The 22,632-nt window shown below is 44.0% G+C and overlaps 1 long non-coding RNA gene across 1 annotated transcript in view; it reads left to right on the top strand.

Moving 5' to 3' along the window:
- Positions 1-22,632, top strand: part of LOC308474707 — a 33,652-nt gene that overhangs the window by 8,855 nt on the left and 2,165 nt on the right. The window contains exons 2-3 of the long non-coding RNA XR_013984876.1: positions 19,573-19,628; positions 22,072-22,252. This is a non-coding gene — a long non-coding RNA (uncharacterized lncRNA). The remainder of the gene's footprint in view (positions 1-19,572; positions 19,629-22,071; positions 22,253-22,632) is intronic.

Below are 22,632 nucleotides of genomic sequence, written 5' to 3'. Positions count from 1 at the left end.
CATGATCAACTCCTGCCCAGAAACCTATGTCCCCACTGTGGAAGGACATGTGGATCCAGAATTGGCCTCCACAGTCACTTAGAGACTCACTGTTAAGACCATGTTCATGGAAGACAATCTTAGTTGGCTACAAGTGATTGCCGAAGAAGAAGAAGAAGAAGAAGAAGAAGAAGAAGAAGACACATAGACCAATAGCCTGATCGGTATGAGGCAGCTTCCTGTGTTTCAAAGTCAAAGAATTGTAGAATTGTAGAGTTGGAAGGCACCCCAAGGGTTATCTAGTAAAAACCCCTGAAATGCAGGAATCTTAGCTAAAGCATCCATGGCAGATGGCCATCCCAGAGGTGTAGTGTGGAGGGTGCCGGGGGTGCACAATTTTTAGAGTGGGTGCAAACAGGTGCCCCTACAGCAGGCTCCTTCATCGGAGCCTGGCTCCATGCCCAAAAGGGGCTGCTGTGCCTCTCCTGGTATGCTCCGCAGAGGACCTTAAGGTCCATGAATAACCATTGTTTAGAGGTCCCGGGTCCTAAGGAAGTCAGACTATCCTCCACCAGGGCCAGGGCCTTTTCAGTGATGGCTCTGACCTGGTAGAATGCTCTGTCCCATGAGACCAGGGCCCTTCAGGATTTAACCTCCTTCTGTCAGGCCTGTAAATCAGAGCTATTCCGCCTGACCTTTAATTTGAATTCAGCCTGATCTTTTATTTCCCTTCTCTTCCTCCCCCCCCCCCCCTTTTATGAAGATTACCTGTTCTGAGACCCCACAGCTAATTATCCCCTGGCCTCCTCACTGGCCCATGGAGGACCTATTCAGCCAGCTAGCCCTGGGGATTATCTAATTGCTTATTTCCCCTAAAGTAATTTTTGAATTTTATTGTTATTCGTGTTTTTATACTGTATTTTATGCTGCTTTTATAATGGTTTTAAATTTGTTGTTAGCTGCTCTGAGCCTGGTTTTTGAACCGGGAAGGGCAGGGTATAAATATTTATGATGATGATGATGCCTGGTGCTGCTCTGCCCCCAGGTCAGGCCTGACGTGGCGGCAGAGAGCAGGAGAGTCAGCGGTAATGCTGCCGCCCACCCTCCTTGGCTGCAAGGCACCTCACGCCCAGCTGCAGTAGCTCCACCACCAGGTCACATCTGACCCGGCGGCGGAGAGCATGCCACCTTGGTCATGGCAAGTCGTGCCCAGCCGCAATAGCTCCGCTTCTGCTGCCAGGTCAGGCCTGACCCGGTTGCAGAGAGCAGGGGGAGAGGGGGCAAGAAAGCTGCTGCCCATTCTCCTCAGCTGCCCAGGGCCTATGCTCCGCCGCTGAGACATCCAGCCTTTGCTTAAAAACCTCCAAGGAAGGAGAACCTACAACCTTCCGAGGGAGTCCGCTCCACTGTCAAATGACTCTAACCATTAAAAAGTTCTTCCTGAAATCTCCTTTCTTGTAACTTGAAGCCATTGGTTCGAATCCTGCCCTCCAGAGCAGGAGAAAACAAGCTTGTTCCCTCTTCCATGTGACAGCTCTTGAAATCTTTGAAGATGGCTATCCTACCTCCCTCTCAGTCTCCTCTTTTCCCAGTCTCCTGTTTGTTCATTGTTTTAGTTTATTTTATTGTTGGTTTTGTAGATGCTGTTAAAAAAAATTACCCAGCCATTTACAGGTTTATCAGTAACTATACAAAGATTCTTCCAATAAAGCAAATCTGGCCTTCAAACCTTGTAAATGCATAAGAATCCAGCTTTTTTCATTTTTTTGCAATAAATCTTAAAGCTGATCATTATAATCCCCTACAACTGCTAAAGCTCATGTTGGCACCCTTTGCCAAACCTTACCTAATCACTTGAACTGCTGGTTCTGGGATGACCTACATGTGCCTTAAAACTGATCGTTTGCAAACCTTAGTGTTTAGGACAGTATAGTCTTCTGATTTCAGTACAATTTACATCTGAGTAAACAAGCACAGCATTGGCTGCCCATCCTATTATAGCCAACAGGACCAAATGAATTAAATAAAAGAACCTGTCTGCTGCTGAGAGCACTGGTAAGCTCTTAAACAGGTATGTAACCCTGTTTAATAAAGCTGTTTCATTACCACCAGCTGAGTAAGTAATGACTATAGTAAAGGTTCAACAGACAACATTTTAGGAAAAATATTTTGCTTTATTATGTTGGGGCAGCCAACAGATATTGTTGGACTCAGAATCCTACTCAGCCTCAGACCCCAGGCCAATACATAAGAATGATGGCATACCTTCCAACACATTGAAGCCAAAATCTGAGATGCCATCTTCCCGTTTTTTAATCGCGAGAGGACAGCAGCTGTTCGGATTGCCTCAATCTCAGCCCTGGGGAAAAAAGCGCTTTCTTTGAGGGGAAATTGCACGAGATCACAGCAACCAAAATGGCCGCCGTGCTCCCGCAATTAAAAAACCCCACAGGATGTCTCAGTTTTTCTGGGACACTAGCAGAGTATGTGGTAGGAACTGAAGCCCGACAACATGTGGGGGATATCACATTGACTACCCCTGTAGTTCTGTACTCAGGTCCTGAAAACAGGGACCCTGTCTGATAAATAAGGACAGTGTGTGTAAGTCTGTATAAAATCTGGAGATTCTGACTCCAGCAGAGGTTGCTGTAAAAACTATTACAACCTTATGCCAGAGGATTCTGCCAGCAAAGAGAAGGGTTACTGCTGGCACAATTTATCTCTGCACATATACTGGAACATAATTATACAACAGGCTGTAGAGGGTCATGGTGCCCCAGTTACCCTGTAGTACAAAATGACTCTTCATGCACTGTCACAGTTGAATACAGAAACACGGCTCCCATTCTTAATCAGTGGGGCGGGGGAGCAGAGAATCACAGATAGGTGAAGCATACAGAAAGAGACAAGGTGCGGATTCTATGTGGCAGAAAAATGGATTTTTTTTGGTCTTCAGTATATCTGAAGGAGCGTCTCCACCCCCATCGTTCTACCCGGACACTGAGGTCCAGCGCTGAGGGCCTTCTGGTGGTTCCCTCACTGTGGGAAGCCAAGTTACAGGGAACCAGGCAGAGGGCCTTCTCGGTAGTGGCGCCCGCCCTGTGGAACGCCCTCTCACCAGATGTCAAAGAGAAAAACAACTACAGTGGTGCCCCGCAAGACGAATGCCTCGCAAGACGGAAAACTCGCTAGACGAAAGGGTTTTCCGTTTTTTGAGCTGCTTCGCAAGACGAATTTCCCTATGGGCTTGCTTCGCAAGACAAAAACGTATTGCAAGTTTGTTTCCTTTTTCTTAACACCGTTAATACAGTTGCGACTTGACTTCGAGGAGCAACTCATAGAACGCAGTGTACATAGTAGCCTTTTTTGAGGTTTTTAAAGACTTTGGTGATTTTTGAAGCTTTTCCAAAACTTCTTTTGCTGCCAAGTTAAGCTTTTAAAACTTTTTTGGGGGGTTTTGGATTTTGGGTTGGGGTGTTTGGAATTCAAGGACTTGGTGTTGGGGAGGGGTTTGCAATAATCTGGAAGCTTGTGTGTCTTTTTTCTGCATTTTTTATGATTTTCTGTGACCATTGGGCCACTCTGCTGTTTTTTTAAAAAAATTCTGGATTTGAATTTCTGTGTGCTGGGTGGCTGGGGGAACAGTTGGGGAGGGGTTTGCAACAGTTGGGGAGGGGCTGGGGGAACAGTTGGGGAGGGGTTTGCAACAGTTGGGGAGGTTGTTGTACCAAATTTGGCTTTGTTTGGACTTTTTTTGACCATAGGAACGCATTAATTGATTTTCAATGCATTCTTATGGGAATTCGTGATTCGCAAGACGAAAAATTCGCTAGACAAAAAAACTCGCGGAACGAATTAATTTCGTCTTGCGAGGCACCACTGTACCAGAGTTTTAGAAGACATCTGAAGACAGCCCTGTTTAGGGAGGCCTTTAATGTTTGATGCATTACTGTATTTTAATATTTTGTTGGAAGCCGCCCAGAGTGGCTGGGGAAGTCCAGCCAGATGCGCGGGGTATAAATATATTATTATTATTATTATTATTATTGTTATTTTATTTTATTTTATTTTATTTTATTTTCCTTGGTATGGTTCAGCACAGAGCATTTAAATGAATTAATTGATAAGACTTCCTCTAAAGAAGAATCAAACTGCTACAACTTTAACCACACCATACCATTGCTACCAAAATGTCTTCCTCGTACTCCAGCACCTCCTGCCTATAGCACTTGACTGGCAAATTGTTAGCAGTTTATTCATGCTTGTAAGCTCAGAAGTCTTCTGAGTCAAACCCAAGGAGATCATCGGACAAGTCTAGACTAGCCTGTTCTACACTCCGGAGCTTTAAACCAACTGCAGTTAAGTGCAGAATAATATTCAGACAGTGAGGAATTCAGATAAACAGAAGCACAACTTAGGACAGGTGTGGGAAACCTGTGGCCTTCCAGATGTAGCTCCCGTCACCTCCAGCTAGAATGACCAAAAAACAAGGGGTGCTGGGAGTTGTAATCCAACAACATCTGGAGAGTCACAGATCCCCAATCCCTGATTTAGAATGTGGAGACTCTCATAATGTGCTTAATACTGGGCAATGTTGGTTCTTCACCACCCCGCATCACAACTTGCCTTGGACACATACATTTATTCTGTATCAGGTCTCAGATATGCTCCATCCCTTGCACTTCAGATGGAATGCTGACTTTTTAAAAAACACATTCATCCTTTACAAAAATGACCATTTTAAATGCCATTGGAAAAACTACTACAGTATGTGTGCACGTCAGTGATGTCACAGGTACTAGACAGTAGGTGCTCACCATAGTCTGCTTTACTTGTGCCCCTCCCCCCCAATACACCTGGCTCCAGAACATTAGAATGGGAATGTTCTTTCACATCAGTAAATGTACCTTCAACTGTCTTTACTTGTACATGGGTACAAGTGTCTCTCTTCCCCATATGATCGTTGTCCACAAAGTCATAAACGGAGGTCTATGGTTGCTTGAACAATTTCTGCAATAACTCCCAGGGAATGGAGAGTTAATAATTTGCTGCAATTACAACATTCTAAACACTAAGTTACCCAATCATAACCAGGGAATGGTTAACAATAATGCAATAGTACCTTTGCCCTTTGGCCACACAGAATGCTGATCCAGTGCCATAGAAGATATTAGTCCAGAGTCTCTAAAAATGGGTGACGGGGGAAGCCAGGACAAATTGCTGCTGTCACTTGTAGCAAAGGTGGAAGCCATTGGCCAGAAACTTTAAAGCAAATTTGGCCAGCCTGGTGTGAACCTGATGGACTGTGGATGGCTGGAGCTGATAGGAACTGTAGTACAAAATAGCTAGGGGGCAAAGTCTACTTTTATTTTTATTTTTTTAAAATTAGATTTCCTGAGTGTGAACACAAGAGCCAAAATCATACACCAGTCTCACATCTATTCTGCCTAGTACCAGCATTTTTCATTTCCTTGTCTAAAGCCGATGCTAACAGGGAAAGCTGTCAAGGAACAAGTCTACTACAGTTTTCAGCCATCAGTCTGCAAGGAGAGCAATTATAGAGTTACAGAAAAGACTAGTGTGGCAGGAGCGAGTTTCTGTGCAAACCTTTTCCTAAGGCAACGACTCAGCAAAGGCACACACAAAATTCCGCCGACATACGCGAGGAAGCCAGAAGCACCCCTGACCTGCACATAGAACAAATGTATAAAACAATCATGTACTGTCAAAGCAAACAGCCATTACAATATTAAACAAAGCAAATTAAAATAACAGGCCGCAAAAAACCACATTAAACAGAAGCAGAAAATAATAATTAGGAAACCTCACAATGGGTCAGACTAACCACAACTTTAGACATGTGTTTGAATCACACACTTGCAATTGAATACCAGTTGCCGAAAACTGCAGGTGGGAAGAGTTCTGTTGCATCTAGTGGGATACTGTGGGAATAGGATGCTGGACTAGGTGGGCCTGATCCAGCAAGGGTCTACTTATGTCTTTAACTGGCCACATCTCTTACTGTTTAACAAAGCTCCAATCCAGATCAGGCTTTGCCCTTCCCAACCATTTTCCAAGAAGGCTGCTGACCCACAAAGCTGCTGCTTGCTCCAATTTAAAAATCAAATCAGAGCAGATAGATTCAGGGTGGCTGACATTCAGCTGGAAACCAGTTTCCCCCCACCCCATGTCACAGCCCCATCCAGCTAGAAATCCCTTGCGGCTACCTTGTTTAGGAAAAGAGAAGTGGTTTAAAATCGTGCTTAAAGTCTCGTCTGCTTTGAGATATACATGAAGCAGGTAGCAAATAATATAAATTAAATGTTATGGCTGTAAGGTATGCTGCTATCATACATCATATAGCCCACCCCAAATTTGAGGACATTCCCACACCAAATGTTTGTCCTTATAGTGCTGGCACAGTCCACACTTTTTCTGGATCTTGCTGCCGGGAAGTTAACAGCTCTTTTAAGAAATGCCAAATACTGTACAACAACCAAAAGGTTTGTTGTTCCACACAAGCGTTCCACTTGGAACAGGAGGCTCAATCGTTTGCTTGATGGATTTACTTTCAGGTAGGCCCTCCATTTTCCCACTTAAGACCAGAGACTAATTTGCAGTCTACCCATGAGTGGATCTTTTCACTCGGTTTGGCATCATCCACTCAGCAGCTAGAGCCAGCCTTTGAGCAAGCGCCACGACCTAAGCTGAATTAAAAGGAGGAATAGATCATTCTGTCGCATCACCACCATCAGTATCAGAGCTCAAAGAAAGAGCTAACGAGATGAAAGGGATACAATCTCCCATAGCAGTAAATCCAGAAAGCAGAAAATTAGTGCTGTGTTTCACAAGCGGTCAATTTCACATATCTGTATGCGGATGGATGGATTCTACGCACGTTTGCATGGATGTAATTCTCACTTCATTCAGCAGGCTTACTCCCAAGTAAGGATGCTCAGGGTCACAGTCTCAGAGCAAAACCTTTATTTGGGATTATGTTCCTTCCAGCTCATTGCAATTTACATTTGAGTAAACAAGCACAGCATTGGCTGCCCATCCTATTAAAGCCAACAGAGCAAAGCCAAGTAAATAAAAAGTCCTGTCTGGTGCAGAGAGCTCTTTTTAGGAGCATTGTAACATTTCTACCCGTCTTCTCCATCTATTATCTAACAGGTGGTTATCTCCTATTATCTAACAAGAGGTTGAATGTTACTGCCCGACATAGTAAGGATTTAACTGAAGGTAGTGGAAATCTGTTCCTATTTGCATCTTTGGTAACAATGTGCCCCTGCAGAAAGCTAGCATTTCATAGAACTAGACTATCAAGTTGCACAAAGGTGGGGCATGAGACTGGTTTCTACTTAAATGCATGTTCAGGCTCGTTGTACAGGAACACCAGATTTATTTACTGTAGGCATTCCTGTTTCAATTCCCAAGCTGGGGGGGGAAAGGGACATTAATTAGAAGACTGCTCTTATAAATCCCTCCATTGCTTCATTTGACCATTCGTAAACATCTATTCTGATAAGACCTTGCATGGGAGAATACCGTTTAAATACACTATAAGGGGTGTTTTCATAAATCTATATGAGTTGGTATGACCCGGACTATAGTCTCACATGCTGAACACTGGATGGGAAGACTGGAAGCCCAGTTACGTAATCTCCACAGCTGCATATTGCTCATGTATTATTTCCATGTGTGCGGCTGATCCAGTTTAGCAGGAAGCCAGCAAGGGAAGGAATGGGGATAGAGGAGTCATTCTATTTCTTTTTCATTTTAATGAGAAACTACAGTGGTACCTTGGTTCCCGAATGGCTTAGTTGCCGTGCAAATTGGCTCCCAAACGCCGCAAACTGGTTTGTGTTCTGGTTTGTGAATGTTTTTCGGAAGCTGAACATCCGATGTGGCTTCCACTTGAGTGCAGGAAGCTCCTCCAGCCAATTGGAAGCCACACCTTGGTTTTTGAACTGTTTTGGGAGTCAAACAGACTCCTGGAATGGATTATGTTCCAGAACCAAGGTACCACTGTACCCCATTTGCTCAGTTGGTTACAGTGTGGTGCTGATAACGCCAAGGTTGCAGGTTCGATCCCCATATGGGGCAGCTACATATTTCTACATTGCTCGATGACCCCCAGGGTTCCTTCCTCTACAATTCTATGAATATATGTACTTCTTGAACCAACAGGCAAACGGAAACACAGCTGTCCTTCAAAGTTCATCCCTTACCTGAATCTACAATGCAGTTTTCCAACCAAACAAGTACAAAAATACATCTATTAGCACTTGTACTGGTAAAAACAACCCAGAAGAATGCATACGTTAAGGGAAATGGCTTGCAACAAAATGTGTATATTATTCAAAACTGTGTACAAAATGTCTTTATTAGGAGAAATTCACACTAAAATGCTTGTGGGATTTTATATATATTGCAAACTGCTACAAGTATTGGATTTAAGACTGAAAAAAGTGAGAAACAGAAAGAACCAAAAACGACAGATTTGCCCATCCCTATCAAGGAGACAGCCATTATGAGCAATGGACTTGGGGAGCGTTGTAGGAGAGGCAGCAGCAGTATGGTGCAGGATATAGGGCATGGGCACAAGGAGACTTGGATTCAACCCCTGCCCAAAAGGTCACTTCTTTTTCAGCCTGGCCAACACCAGAGGTTCTTTGTAAGGATTGCCTGGGATAACACTCAGAACCTGAACTCCTTTGCAGATTACTGGGACACAACTATGATCAATCAGTAAAACAGTATTCCTAGTTTGCAACATGACCTGCTGTAATCCACAACAGCCTGCACTTTGATGCAATAGCTATGTGGCGTCCATTAATTGTGGCTGTTGCCAAATCAACTATTTCAGCTCACTCTGCAGCCTGGTGCCAACACTATGTGACCTACATTATTGGTGCAACACCAAAGTTATTACAGCCACCCTTGCACTGAAGCCTACATGCATAATTACTAGCAGAGCAGGTTAGGTTTACAAGATCCAGGAGATCCAGCAACTTAATAATAAATCGTTTAGATTAGGAAAGTCAAGCCCAGATCAACAGTTATAGAAGGCCAAAAGAGCCCTGACTGGCTCTCCAGATCACCTCATCCTGTTGAGTGGACGAACTACCTTCCAGCCATCTTCAGGGGGGTGGAGCAGCAAGGCCAGCAGGAAATCAGGCCAGCAGAAACCTGATTTATTGGCAGCTTCAGGGCCTAATAATGCATAATACTTATGGTACAGTTTACTCATAGGAAACTGCTTTAATTTTATTTTTTTGTTAAGAACTATTCCCAGCCCTGCATCTGGAACTACTGCGAACTGAGCTGTTCATCAGTTAACTAGGCAACAGTGCTTTTCATATCAACGTTGAGAGTCTTTTCTGCTTTGCAATGCACCAGTTACTTTGCTAACGTTTTGCACGACACTTTACATAGGCTAATGTCATTATGATAAAAGCCATTTGATTTGTTTTTGAATAGGAATTATGGATTCATCAACACCACAAACTTACATCACTTGCAAATCACTTTTAGCCCACAAAGAATCTTGGGTGCTGTAGGTTTATTGAGTTTAGACGTATGTTTATAGGCTCCTAACAGTTTTACAGGACCACAGTACCCAAGGTTTGTAATATGGTTGAATCTTCGGTGGGAGATCTGTTTAATTATTTGCTGGATGACCTCTGGGTGACTGTCTACCCTTTGTGCTGTTGGGAATGAATTCAGCAAATGTCTGGGATGCGTGTATTCTTTCCACATTAGCTCAAATGTGTGCTGGGTGAATCCTTTAGACTCAATAAAGGACACCCCATTCCATTGCTGCCTATCTTTAGCAGCAGCACTTGTCATCGCGGACTAGCATGGCATTTGTTAACTGCGTTGTAACTCGCAAAGCTAATCAGGAGCATCATGGGGCAATATATTAGGCACCTCTGCAAAGCCAAGAAATGTGGTCAGATTGTTAGCAAACAAATAATCTAAACAGCACAATGGTCAAGGGTAAGAGTTGATATTAAATTGCTGATATCGTACTTCTGAACAACACTTTTATCGTGCAAAGAGCTCAGCAGTTTCCTCCTTACATTACTTCGCAGCTACCCTTCAGAGGAAGTCACTATTATTCCCATTTTACAGTTAAGAACACGGGGTTGAATCCAAGCTAAGTTTGTTGAGCTTAGAACCCATCAAAATCAATAGGACAAGTTAACTATGACCTTGCCTAAGTCCCATTGATATAAATGGGCTTTAAGGGCAGCAAATGCAGCTTTGTCCTATGATACCTCACCCCTGTGTCCTACAGCCCAACATCTGCCGCCTGAGGCAGCCACCTCACACCAAATGATAGGAATGGCCTTGTATAATCCTGTTCACATGATCTGTTCTGTAAAGTTAAGTTAAATCTGATCTGTACCGGGGCCCAATAAAGCATCACAGAGTTGCAATCACTTGTCTCTCTCTGTGAATCAGTTGAGGATAATTATGTTCACTTTCAGATTATTATTTTCACCATTTATCATTAGAGGGTGTGTTTTAATACAAGCTAGAATGTAGTATAAGTCTCTGCCCCACGCAGGTTTGGCAGCGTGGAGAGAGAACAGCAGAGGGAGAGATCATGAAGTTAAACATGTGCAGGGATTGGGAGCCCAAGGCCAGCCAGATGTTCTCAGACTCCATCTCCCCCCAACATAGCCAACTGTCAGTGGTGATGGGAGGCAGAGTCAACATCTGGAAGGACCACAGATTCCCCATCCCTGAGCAAGAAGAGATGGGCTTTGGAGCAAAACAGGTGGCACAACTATGCAGGCGTACAAAAGGGGGCAGGAGCAAAGAAAGATTTAAAGACTTCTAAAGTGATCGAAAGTCACAGAGTCTGAAAAGTTAAGGTCACAGGCAGGCATTTATCAGGAGAAAGATAAGAACTTCATGCTGACATTTTGCAGAACAGTATGAACTCTCTCATACAGAAATGGAAGGTCAATGAATAATTTTCCTTTGTGTTGTTTCCATAAATTTGCAAAGGATATTTATTTCCTTGTACAGTACAGATAAGGAAAGTGAGGAAAGCTGTAGGGCGTGGGGTGGGGGACACTTTTTGGAGAGCCTCGTCTGCTACTGCCGTTTGGGTTCCCTCCAGCTTCCCAGCTAGCACATCTCAGCTGTCCGTGGCTCATTGGTAAATAAATGCATTTATGCAACAGGTTGCAAAATTCTTCCTGCCATTCTCACGCCGAGCAGCAAAGGCATGATACAATATTAAATCCTTTGGATATAGAAATCCTTTAGTGCACCGAAAGCAGAGTGAAAATAAACCCAAAGTGCCATCTCAGAGGTGCAGAATAACCCCATATTAGTTGTTCGCATACTGATGTCCTGATTCAACACTGAAGCCACAAGCTTTGCAGATCCTATCCGGTTGCAAGTTTACTTGAGTTCACAGAAGTGGTTGCCAGCTTGAATTTCTGCTGGTGCAGAAAGGAGATCAAAGTACCTGTGTGTATGGGAGAGAGAGGAAGCCACCTTATGCTGTTTGCCCTGCTAGCTCATTACTGTCCTCTGCCTGGAAGCGACGTCCCAGGGTCTCAGCTACAGGTCTTGCTCATCACCTGCTAGGGACAGAAACATGTACTCTGCCACTGAGATATAGGCTGTGTAGACACGTAACCTTTGAAACACGCAGAAGCTTCTTTTTCACAGTATGCTTTCATATAGTACATAGCGGTTTGCAGTTATACACACCTTTGCAAGATAACATAATCTAAAACAGCACCCATTATCCCTGCTGTCCGCACACACAGGTGAGCATGTTTTCAGACTATTGTGTTCTCTGTTGCCCTCCCCTAAATTAGTGTTTCCACAGGCTGTGTGCGTGTGTTTCAAAGTCTTCTGAAAAGGGGCCTGGAAACTGGTGTGCTGATATATGGAGGATATATATCAGTATAAAGAGGCAGCTAAGTTACTGTACTTCTTCCTAGTTTGCCTGTTTGATTCGTAGCCAAATAGTTAAACATAGTGAGAAGTCCTGCAAGATCAGTAGATCTGCCCCATAGGAGAGAACTTGTGCTGTGTGTGTGCAGCAATTGAGAAGTATATTCTCAGCACAAAATGGATTATAACAATTACAGCAGAAAGCATTTTACATTGACATGGGGATGGTACAGTGTGTACAGACTGGGGTTTGGTAGAAAATGCATGTGTTTTTTTTGGGGGGGGGTGTTGTTTAACTAATAACCCAGAATGCAATGAAACCCATACCTCCTCCATTGAAAAATCCTCTTAACATGTGCCCTTCTTTCTCACCTTTCTTATATCATCCAAAACCGGTTTGAAATCCATATAGTGATATCAGTTTCATAATCTCTCTGACCTGGCAACATATCGCGAATCATGATGTGTGTGCTATGAAAGGATCACAATGTGGGGGGAAGCATGAAGCCAACCAATGCTTCTACTACATAGCTCCATAATTATTTCAGACATCCTGATATATTGGTATATCGCAACGTTTAGCTGGTGCTGTATCGCAATGTTTAAAACCAGATATCGCCCAGCCCTAGTGCCAAGTCATAATAATAATAATAATAATAATAATAATAATAATTTATTTATACCCTGCCCACCTGGCTGAGTTTCCCCAGCCACTCTGGGTGGCTCCCAATCGAGTGTTAAAAACAATACAGCACTAAATATTAAAAACTTCCCTAAACAGGGCTGCCTTCAGATGTCTTTTAAAGATAAGATAGCTGCTTATTTCCTTGACATCTGACGGGAGGGCATTCCACAGGGTGGGCACCACTACCGAGAAGGCCCGCTGTCTGGTTCCCTGTAAACTCACTTCTCGCAATGAGGGAACTGCCAGAAGGCCCTCAGAGCTGGACCTCAGTGTCTGGGCTGAACGATGGGGGTGGAGACGCTCCTTCAGGTATACTGGACCGAGGCCGTTTAGGGCTTTAAAGGTCAGCATCAACACTTTGAATTGTGCTCGGAAACGTACTGGGAGCCAATGTAGGTCTTTCAAGACCGGTGTTATATGGTCTCGGCAGCCATTCCCAGTCACCAGTCTTGCTGCCACATTCTGGATTAATTGCAGTTTCCGAGTCACCTTCAAAGGGAGTCCCACGTAGAGCGCATTGCAGTAGTCCAAGCGGGAGATAACTAGAGCATGCATCACTCTGGCGAGACAGTCTGCGGGCAGGTAGGGTCTGAGCCTGCATACCAGATGGAGCTGGTAGACAGCTGCCCTGGACACAGAATTGACCTGAGCCTCTATGGACAGCTGTGAGTCCAAAATGACCCCCAGTTTGCACACCTGGTCCTTCAGGGGCACAGTTACCCCATTCAGGACCAGGGAGTCACCCGCCCCCTGTCCCCCCAAAACAGTACTTCTGTCTTGTCAGGATTCATCCTCCAATTGCCGCCAGGCACTTACACAGGACCTTTACCGCCTTCACCGGTTCTGATTTAAAAGAGAGGTAGAGCTGGGTATTATCATGATGGAAGGGCGTTCCACAGGGACGGTGCTACCGCAAAGAAGGCCCTCTGCCTGGTTCCCTGTAACTTCACTTCTCGCAGTGAGGGAACCGCCAGAAGGCCCTCAGAGATGGACCTCACTGTCATCTTACCTCCCCACAAATGTTGTACAAACAAAGACAAATGCTCGATAAACAGGTAATCTGGAAGCAACTCAGGCTTTATTTGTTTGTTTGTTTGTTTGTTTGTTTCATCCATATCCCCTCTTTTCTTCCATCATGGACCTCAAGGTAGCACACCCAGGTGGCCTTTCATGCAGGCGCTTAACAAATCCACACCTGCTTAGCTTCTACATTGCTTCAGCAAGGTGGCAGCCTCATGTCCCCTCAGGCCCTGACCCAGAGCACTATTTAAGACATCTCTCGATCCCAAAAGCAGTAGCCCTAGACGCTGGCACATTTAGAAACACCAGCATACTGGGAGATTAACTAGACCAGATTATATAACAGGACAGGGGAGAAGCTCGATTTAGGATCTTGACCTCAGTTATACGATACCCTTCCTTCAGAACAACTTCCTGGGTAATCTTTTAGACCTTGAGAGTGTTACCCTCAGTCACCTGACACTGTCACTTAGAGAACACTTGTAATCAATGGGAACAGGGCAGATATAGTACAGACAATGTAGACTTCAAAGGAGATACAGCTGCTTTATGAAATAAGCCCCAAGCGCCAAATGATGAGTAAGAGGAGCCACAAAATGATTAATGGATACAAATGGGAGAGGCTCTAGAAAATTAATTGTAGAATTAAGGCCAGAATATGTTTCGTGATTAATGACTTCGGGTTTGTGAAGCATGTTGCAAGGAGAAAACACTGTAGAAATTGCCACAGCTGCCGGATTGCAGTTATTACCGGGGTTGAGAGTCATACTGGCCTGCAATTCAAAGTGCCGCTTCCTGCTAGTTTTGCAGCAACCACCACAACCCAAAATGGGCCAGATTGGGAGCCATGCCTGAGACTTCCATTCTTGCCCCTCTGTATTCATTTAAGAACAAATGGAAATTGAACCAAATGGGCCACGTTTGTGGGGCTTTCATGGAGCCCCTACTTTCAGATGGAATTCAGCTAGCACCCTCAGCTTGTGGAATTACAGTTGATTTTGTTTGTTGCTCTTATGCAACAAACCTTCTTTGCCCTCCCAAAACTGGACTTTTGCAATAAGGAAAGTGACAGGAAAATTCACTGGAAAATGTGGGTAAAATAGACCCTGGAGAGTATGCCACAACTGCAGCTAGAATTTTGTTAGCTAAGAATTGGAAATCACAAGAAGTCCCAACAGTGGAGGAATGGCAAATGAAGATGATGGACTTTTTGGAGCTAGCCGACCTGACTGGAAGAGTCCGCGACCAGAAGGAGGAGGAGTACCAGGAGGAATGGATGAAATTCAAAGACTATTTAGTTAAATATGTTAAGATAACTTAATTGGAAAAACTTGCAAATATCAGATAGGCTTAGGATTTAAATATGTGATGTTAGAGAATAATATGTTTAAAGTCAAAATGAAAACAAAGAAAGATGTTAAGTGATTAAGTTAATTTTATGAGAAAATTGGTTTTGGAAAATTGTTACAATGATATACACTGAAATTCAGCCAGGGGGATTTGAGGAAGTCACTTAACAATGTTACTAAGATTGGATCAAGTACAATTAAGATGTATGTTTGTTTGTTTGTTTAAATTTTTTTGGAAAACCAATAAAAAAATTTTGAGAGGAAAAAAAAAAAGAAAGACCCTGGAGAGGCACTGCCAGTCATTGTAGAGAACAATGCACAAGATGGACCAATGGTCAGCCTGGATATCAGCCTGGATAGCTCAGTTGGTTAGAGCATGGTGCTGGTAATGCTAAGGTTGCAGGTTCAATATTGCCCCATATGAGGGATTGCATGGGGGTTGGGCTAGATGATCTTTGGGGTCCCTTCCAACTCTACAATTCCATGATTCTATAATTTGATTTTACAACTCCATATAAGGTAGCTTCCTTTTTTTTAATGTCTAACCTCCCTGCATACCAATCAGAATGAATGCTCAATAAATTGCTGACACTGTCTAACCTCCCTGGTAAATGAATCAGGATGAATGCTTGATAAACAGGTCATCTGGAAGCAGCGTTGGTTCAATTTCCCATTCATCCCAAAACGAATGCACGCTCCATGGGCTCACAAGCCTAGAAGCCAGCACAGACTAGTGTTTTCTCACACAGCCTGTTATAGGAGGAGATGGCAGTGAGAACCATCGCTCAGAAAGACAAAAATCGGAGGGTGCTATTTCATCATCATACGCAGCAATTGCTACAATCCCCCTTTGAAAATATCACCCCCACCTTCAAGCCTTTCTCTCTCACACACAAACCACTTCCTCACTTCCCCTAACAAATCGGCATTCTGCAGGTGCTACCTGTAGAAGTGTTACCACGGTGTTGATGAGCTGTTGAAGGAAGGTGGGGACTCTGCTGTCAATTCCCCCACAACAGTTCCAATCCATTGAGCAAGGAGGAGGAAGGTGGCCCCTGGATTGACTCAGGTTTATCCACTTGGTCAGTGGTTTGTTCAGCTGGAACTTTGGAGGTATGCATTTGGGAAAAGATTATGATCATTATCAATTAATCACTGTCCTTGACTGTACTGTATGGCATTTTAATACATAAAAGAATCTGGGCTGTGAATTACACACTATCCCTTTTAAGCACATTCAAAGCATATTCTTTCCCTCAAGGAATTCTGGGAACTGTAGTTTACCCCCCCTAGAGTTACAATTCACAGCAACCCTTAACAAACTACAGTGCCCAGAATTCTTTGATGAGGAGAATGTGCTTTGAAGGCATGGTTTGTACACAGCAAGGAATTAAGAAACACGCAGAATTAAATGCAGCCAATGTGGTAATTACAGAGTGCATACTTTGCTTGCAGAAAATCCATGGTCTCTCCAGTAGTAAACTAGGCAAGACCTCTGACTGAGATCTCGGAGAGTTGCCATCAGTCAAGGATAGATGGAACAATAGTATGTCTCAGTATAAGGTGGCATAAAATGTTCATACATCAAGATAACTTTAAGATGCTTCTAGAACCATGAATGTGTGTGGTTGAAGTGATTGTTGTCTTTAAGATCTGTGCCAGTTTATTCTGCATGTGACCTTCTCTGTCAGATTAAGACAAATATACCTTTGTAACCTCAAAATCCCCTCTCTACGACTGGCGAAAGCAGAACAAAATGTACAGAGAAAGCTGAGCTATGTTTCATTTGCCCAAAGCATGCACATCACAGAAACCAGCCATTTTTGGTATACAACTTATATACCAGACTGGCGTAAAATTGTTTGATTTTATTCTGTTGTGCTTTGTTTGCTTTTGCCCTGTGTGAGGAAAGTAAGGCAGGCGGGCTTTTTTTTAATAAATAGGCCACTGTTCCCAATGTAGTGCACACAACTGAATTAGCTGTCACAACTCCGGCTGATTAAAATCCGCTGTCATATATCCAGATCCTTGTAAGTATTGACTTTTCCATTGATTTGTGTCTGCGCTAAGAATAAAGCTCTGGTACCAATCTGTAGAAATGCTCAATCTCCTCTGTTGGGATCTGTTTATGCATTCAGCAGGATCAAGTGAGAAAACAGATTTTCTTGGACTCCTCCACTTCAGGCAGTTGGGAAGTTGCAAGTTTGAATGCTCGTGTCAAGATGCTGGACTAGATAGGATTTTGGCCTGAATTTGATATAAAAGTATAGCATGTACTCAGACTGTATGTTTCAGTGGTCTCTGCTTTACTTGACAGTGACTGGCAGTACAGTGGTACCTTGGGTTACAGACGCTTCAGGTTACAGACACTTCAGGTTATAGACTCCGCTAACCCAGAAACAGTACCTTGGGTTAAGAACTTTGCTTCAGGATGAGAACAGAAATCATGCAGTGGCGGCACAGCGGCAGCAGGAGGCCCCATTCGCTAAAGTGGTGCTTCAGGTTAAGAACAGTTTCAGGTTAAGAACGGACCTCTGGAACGAATTAAGTACTTAACTCGAGGTACCACTGTATGTAGAAAAGAATAAGCTTGCAAGGTAAAAAGCTGGTACATTCGATCCATGGGACAATCTGTACAGCGGTTGTGGAGCCAAGGACTGAAATCTCATTAAGTGTGACTTCTAAACAGGTGGACATGAACAGTTGTATGTCTTATCACTAAGAAGGAAGGCAACTGCTCGGCCTTGGATACAAGCTTATTGAGTCCCAGGCTTCAATTTAGCAGGACCCTGAGATGATAGAGCAAAAGGGCACACTTGAAGTATGCTTGTCATGAGATGCGGAGCTGGCCGCTAAGAAAAATTTACGTGACTCAAGTTTCACTCCATTTGTTTTTGCAGAATCCGCTGGTGCTTTTTGTGTGTTTCAGTAACAGCAAACGACATCGAGCTTTTGCACTCTGAAAGGCAACTGTGACTTAGGTGCATAGCACAGGGTGTGACGACCATAATAGCGTGGAACACTGTACATTATAAAGCCGCATTTCTCAAATTAGCCGGAGGGAAGTCTAAGCATAGGGACAGACAAGGATGGCTATTACATGTAGCTGAATTTATACATGGCTCTACAGTGAAGATCATGGCCACTGGGCCCATCACCTTCTGGCAAATAGAAGGGGAAGAAATGGAGGCAGTGAGAGATTTTACTTTCTTGGGCTCCATGATTACTGCAGATGGTGACAGCAGTCACGAAATTAAAAGACGCCTGCTTCTTGGGGGGAAAGCAATGACAAACCTAGACAGCATCTTAAAAAGCAGAGACATCACCTTGCCAACAAAGGTCCGTATAGTTAAAGCTGTGGTTTTCCCGGTAGTGATGTATGGAAGTGAGAGCCGGACCATAAAGAAGGCTGATCGCTGAAGAATTGATGCTTTTGAATTATGGTGTTGGAGGAGACTCTTGAGAGTCCCATGGACTGCAAGAAGATCAAACCTATCCATTCTGAAGGAAATCAGCCCTCAGTGCTCACTGGAAGGACAGATCCTGAAGCTGAGGCTCCAATACTTTGGCCACCTCATGAGAAGAGAAGACTCCCTGGAAAAGACCCTGATGTTGGGAAAGATGGAGGGCACAAGGAGAAGGAGACGACAGAGGACGCAATGGTTGGACAGTGTTCTCGAAGCATGAGTTTGACCAAACTGCGGGAGGCAGTGGAAGACAGGAGTGCCTGGCGTGCTCTGGTCCATAGGGTCACGAAGAGTCGGACACGACTAAATGACTAAACAACAGCATACAAGGGATACCCACTATGTCTACTCAGTCCTGCTGTCTAGACTCTATACTAAATTATAGGTTCACAGCCAAAGGGCCTGCCTGAGTGAGCAAGCTGCTCTAATGTCCCCAGTGGTGCTTTGCAGACAAAGCTAAGTTTCTAGACCGCTATTGGGCTAGCTGCAGTGATGTCACAGAGGAGCCTGGACCTGGGAAGTAAAATACGAGGATAAACTGAGAGGGAATGTCTTGGCATTGGAATTTCAAGTCCACCGGCTAATTTTAGTGCCAATAAACCCCTTCACCTTTGCCTGTATGATGTAGGCTTCCAGAGGACACCTCAGTGGTGCAAATCAACTGAAGGGAGTATACGGTGCCCAGAATGCGACCTCATAATGCACTCTGCCAGACAAATTCCAGTAATGTATATAGGAGTGACAGAGGTTCCTCAAATGCTCTGAGAGGGGCCAGGGCAGGCTATGAAGCTTTCAAAGTGGGTATCGCCTCTCCATTTCACAGCTTCTCATTCCCTCCCCTCCCCACTAATCCCAGAAGTGCTTACATTGGATGCCCCGGGATAGCCCCCCTTGTGAACCTGGCTAGGTTGCTTGAATCCTGGGGGTGGGGAGATAGGGGGGCCAGTAATGAAATCCACACGTTCTTCCCCGATTCTTCCTTACTTTTTATCAAATCACCCACCCACCCCCTGAACCCTCCTTAAAGTAGCTAAGGGACAGAAGCTTAAAAAGAACGGCAAACAAACCCCGTCTCTCCCTTCATGAAAGGAATCGGAAGGAATATTGTTTGCTGTGAACTGTTTCCGAAATCTTTTCTTGACAGAACATACATAGTTGAGTGGGAAGAAGACTCATGGCGGCACGAGACACCCACCGCAGGTAGCTTATTTTGGATGTCACGGATTATCGGCAAATGACTGGTTATTTAAGTTATTGTTATTTTAATTTTATTTCCAGGGTCAGGAGAGAGAGTTGCTCGTGGGGTTTTCTGCCTCAAATTCCAAAATACCTTTATCAACTTTCGGTACTATGCATCTTGATTCGGAGTGTTCTTTTGCCATTTACTCATCTGTAGCCCTCGGGGAGAAAATGTCTTGCACAGGCCCTAACCATAACCAAATTTACGTGTGTGTGTGTGTGTAAAGTCATTTGCTCACATTTTTCTCTCCCTACCTTGTCTGCCCCTCCATCCCTGTGTTGTTTCTGCACTACGTCACATCCACAGCATACATTTAAAGGACATTTATATCACTTTAACAGTCAGGGCTTCTGCCCAAAGAATCATGGGAACTGTAGTTTACCCCCTCACAGAGCTATAATTCCCAGCATGCTTAACAGACTACATTCCCCAGGATTCTTTGAGGGAAGCCATGTACTTTAAATGTAATGCTGTGGATGTGACCTTAGAGACTATAAGCTCCATGGCAGCTGGGCCCTATCTGTTTAACTCCATGTTGCCATGCCAACTGAGGCCCAGCATGAGCACCAAGCACCCAAGGGGCAACTGTCGAAGCTCAAAAGGACCGCAAGGACCACTGGCATTGACACTTGTTTTGGGTTCCCTACATCAGGTAGCTGGGAGTTGCCTTTTTAATTTCTGCATTGCTTTGTGGACATTGTGGAAATGAAAATGGTGGCTCCTGAATCAAAGTGTCACCGCCACCACTGCCTATAGGAGGCCCACTGATATGTGAGGCAGCCCATCAGTAGTAACAGTAGTTGTCGTTGTCATAGTAAATAAGTAGTTCATCAGATCCAAATATTGAGTTTACCTTGGTGTGGTTTTATTTATTTAGTTTACCTAGGGTTGCCATATTTCAAAAAGTGAAAATCCGGACACAAAAGTTGTTGAGAGCTCTCTTTTTTGGCAAATTTTGGGGCTTTTTTTTTTTTTTTTTTGAAATCCGCCAAAATCTACACTTCCGATATGGGTTGCCATACATCCAGATTTTCCCAGACACTGTTTCTGATGGCCGAATCCAAGCTACCGGTATGTCCAGGAAATTCCAGACATGTGGCAGCCCTAGTTTACCGCCCTTTATCTGTAGATCTCAGGGAAGTTCACAACATTACTAGGAGCCACCACAAACAGTCCAAATGAGACTTCTCCTCTCTTCCGATGCACCCTTTATCAAAACAGAGACATTTACTGACAAGTGCCCAAGTCGTGGGACAGCTTTGGGGCCCAAATGCAAGGGAAACCCCAACAAAAGACTTAACTGGGACAAATTCAGCAAAATCTCTACAAAATCTCTAAGAAAGGAAAAGAGCAGCTGAAATCCCTCCCTCACCCACCCAAAGGGAGGGAGAACTTCAGGCTACAGAGATAGCACCTGTTAACTAACGCACCATGCTCAATACATTGACACCCATAAATGCCATGCGCTTCTCCTCCAGGTACAATTAGGTGTGGGAAATTAAGCTTCCTACTCACCCCAAGCTGCCCCAGAACAAACAGAGCCTAGTTTAAACATTCAGTTTTGATGCTGGAGGAATTATCTTTGCAAAGAGTACAGACAGACAGACATCAGTTCCCCACCCCAAGTGCGTTGAGCAGTGCAGCTGCCCCTTCTAGGCTGTATCCCACAACCAAAATATAAAATAAAATAATGTAGCAGTGCTCTTGGTAATAAGTAACAGTGAAATGTTCTGATTGGTGATCTAGTGTAAGCTTGGGGGAATGTATCCCAGTGGGAGACCTTGTCAAGTCTGTACGTCTCTGATACCCTTCATTAGTGACCTCGAAGGGGAGTCAGCCTCATGCCAATGGAATTCACAGTGACACTGAGACTCTGTGACAGCGTGCATATGGAAATCCAGAGGGGAAAGAGGCCAGTTGGGTTCATAAGGCGGTGTTTTTCCAGGGTAGACCCTTGAAAGAATGGAGCCATATTTACCACAAGCCTTCAGGCCAAGATGTCAGGAAAGCAGGGGGTGGTGCAGAAGTGGCCTTGTTGGGGAAAATAATAATTTAATAAACCTGCATTTTGATCATTCCATTTTCTTTTGAGTCTATGGCCTAGCTGAACTGAAAGGGCCTGTACCTGCCGTTTTACAGCACAGAAGTAGCTGCTTTTAGGTACTGTGCATAGTGAATGTCTATTCCAGAATGCTGAAAAGAATAATCCGTTAGACTCTGTGAGGTTGCCATTGTATGCATGAAAAGAAAATTAGCTAGGCAAGGCAATTGTGATTCATCTTGAATTGTTTTGTAGACTGATGAAATAGGACATTAGAAGGCATTTAATGAGCATTTGAGGGTTAATAGCAATAGATTTTGCTAAGTGTTCAATCAATCAATCAATCTTCTTTATTGGCATAGTAAGAGTACGTCGTATACATGGATTGGAACACAGATAACAAAACATAGAAGGAGGTAAGACTGTCCAGACGTTGGGAGATACAAAGGTGATTCTTACGATCTATGGAGGACGTAATTTCATGGCATCACTCAAAAATATTGCCACATTCTCCACAATGTCATCCTTACCATTATTCAACAGGTAGGTCACCCTGGAAGAATCAGTGTGATAGATCCCCTCCTCCTTCAATAAGGGTGGCCCAAATACTTAAAATATACATTTGCATTAAATGGGCAGTGAAATAAAACGTGGTGGATTTGACCTGTTTTGTGCCATCTTAAATCAAGGATGGGAAATCTGTGGCCCTCCAGATGTTGCTAGATGACAACATTCCTCCTTCTTGACCACTGATCGTGCTGACGGGAATTGGGAGTCCAACAGCATCTGGAGGGCACCATCTTCCCCACCCCATATTAAATCAAACTTTACATTTTTACATTTCATCCAAGCAAAGTCATTATAACAAGGAGAGGTCTTCTGCCTAGCTTTGGTGGAGAAACCCTTTTGCTTAAATCTCTCTG

The sequence above is a fragment of the Podarcis pityusensis genome, assembly GCF_964106645.2.
Source record: "Podarcis pityusensis genome assembly, chromosome: 3".
In the NCBI taxonomy this organism is placed as follows: domain Eukaryota; kingdom Metazoa; phylum Chordata; class Lepidosauria; order Squamata; family Lacertidae; genus Podarcis; species Podarcis pityusensis.
This window is presented reverse-complemented; position numbering and strand designations above follow the sequence as displayed.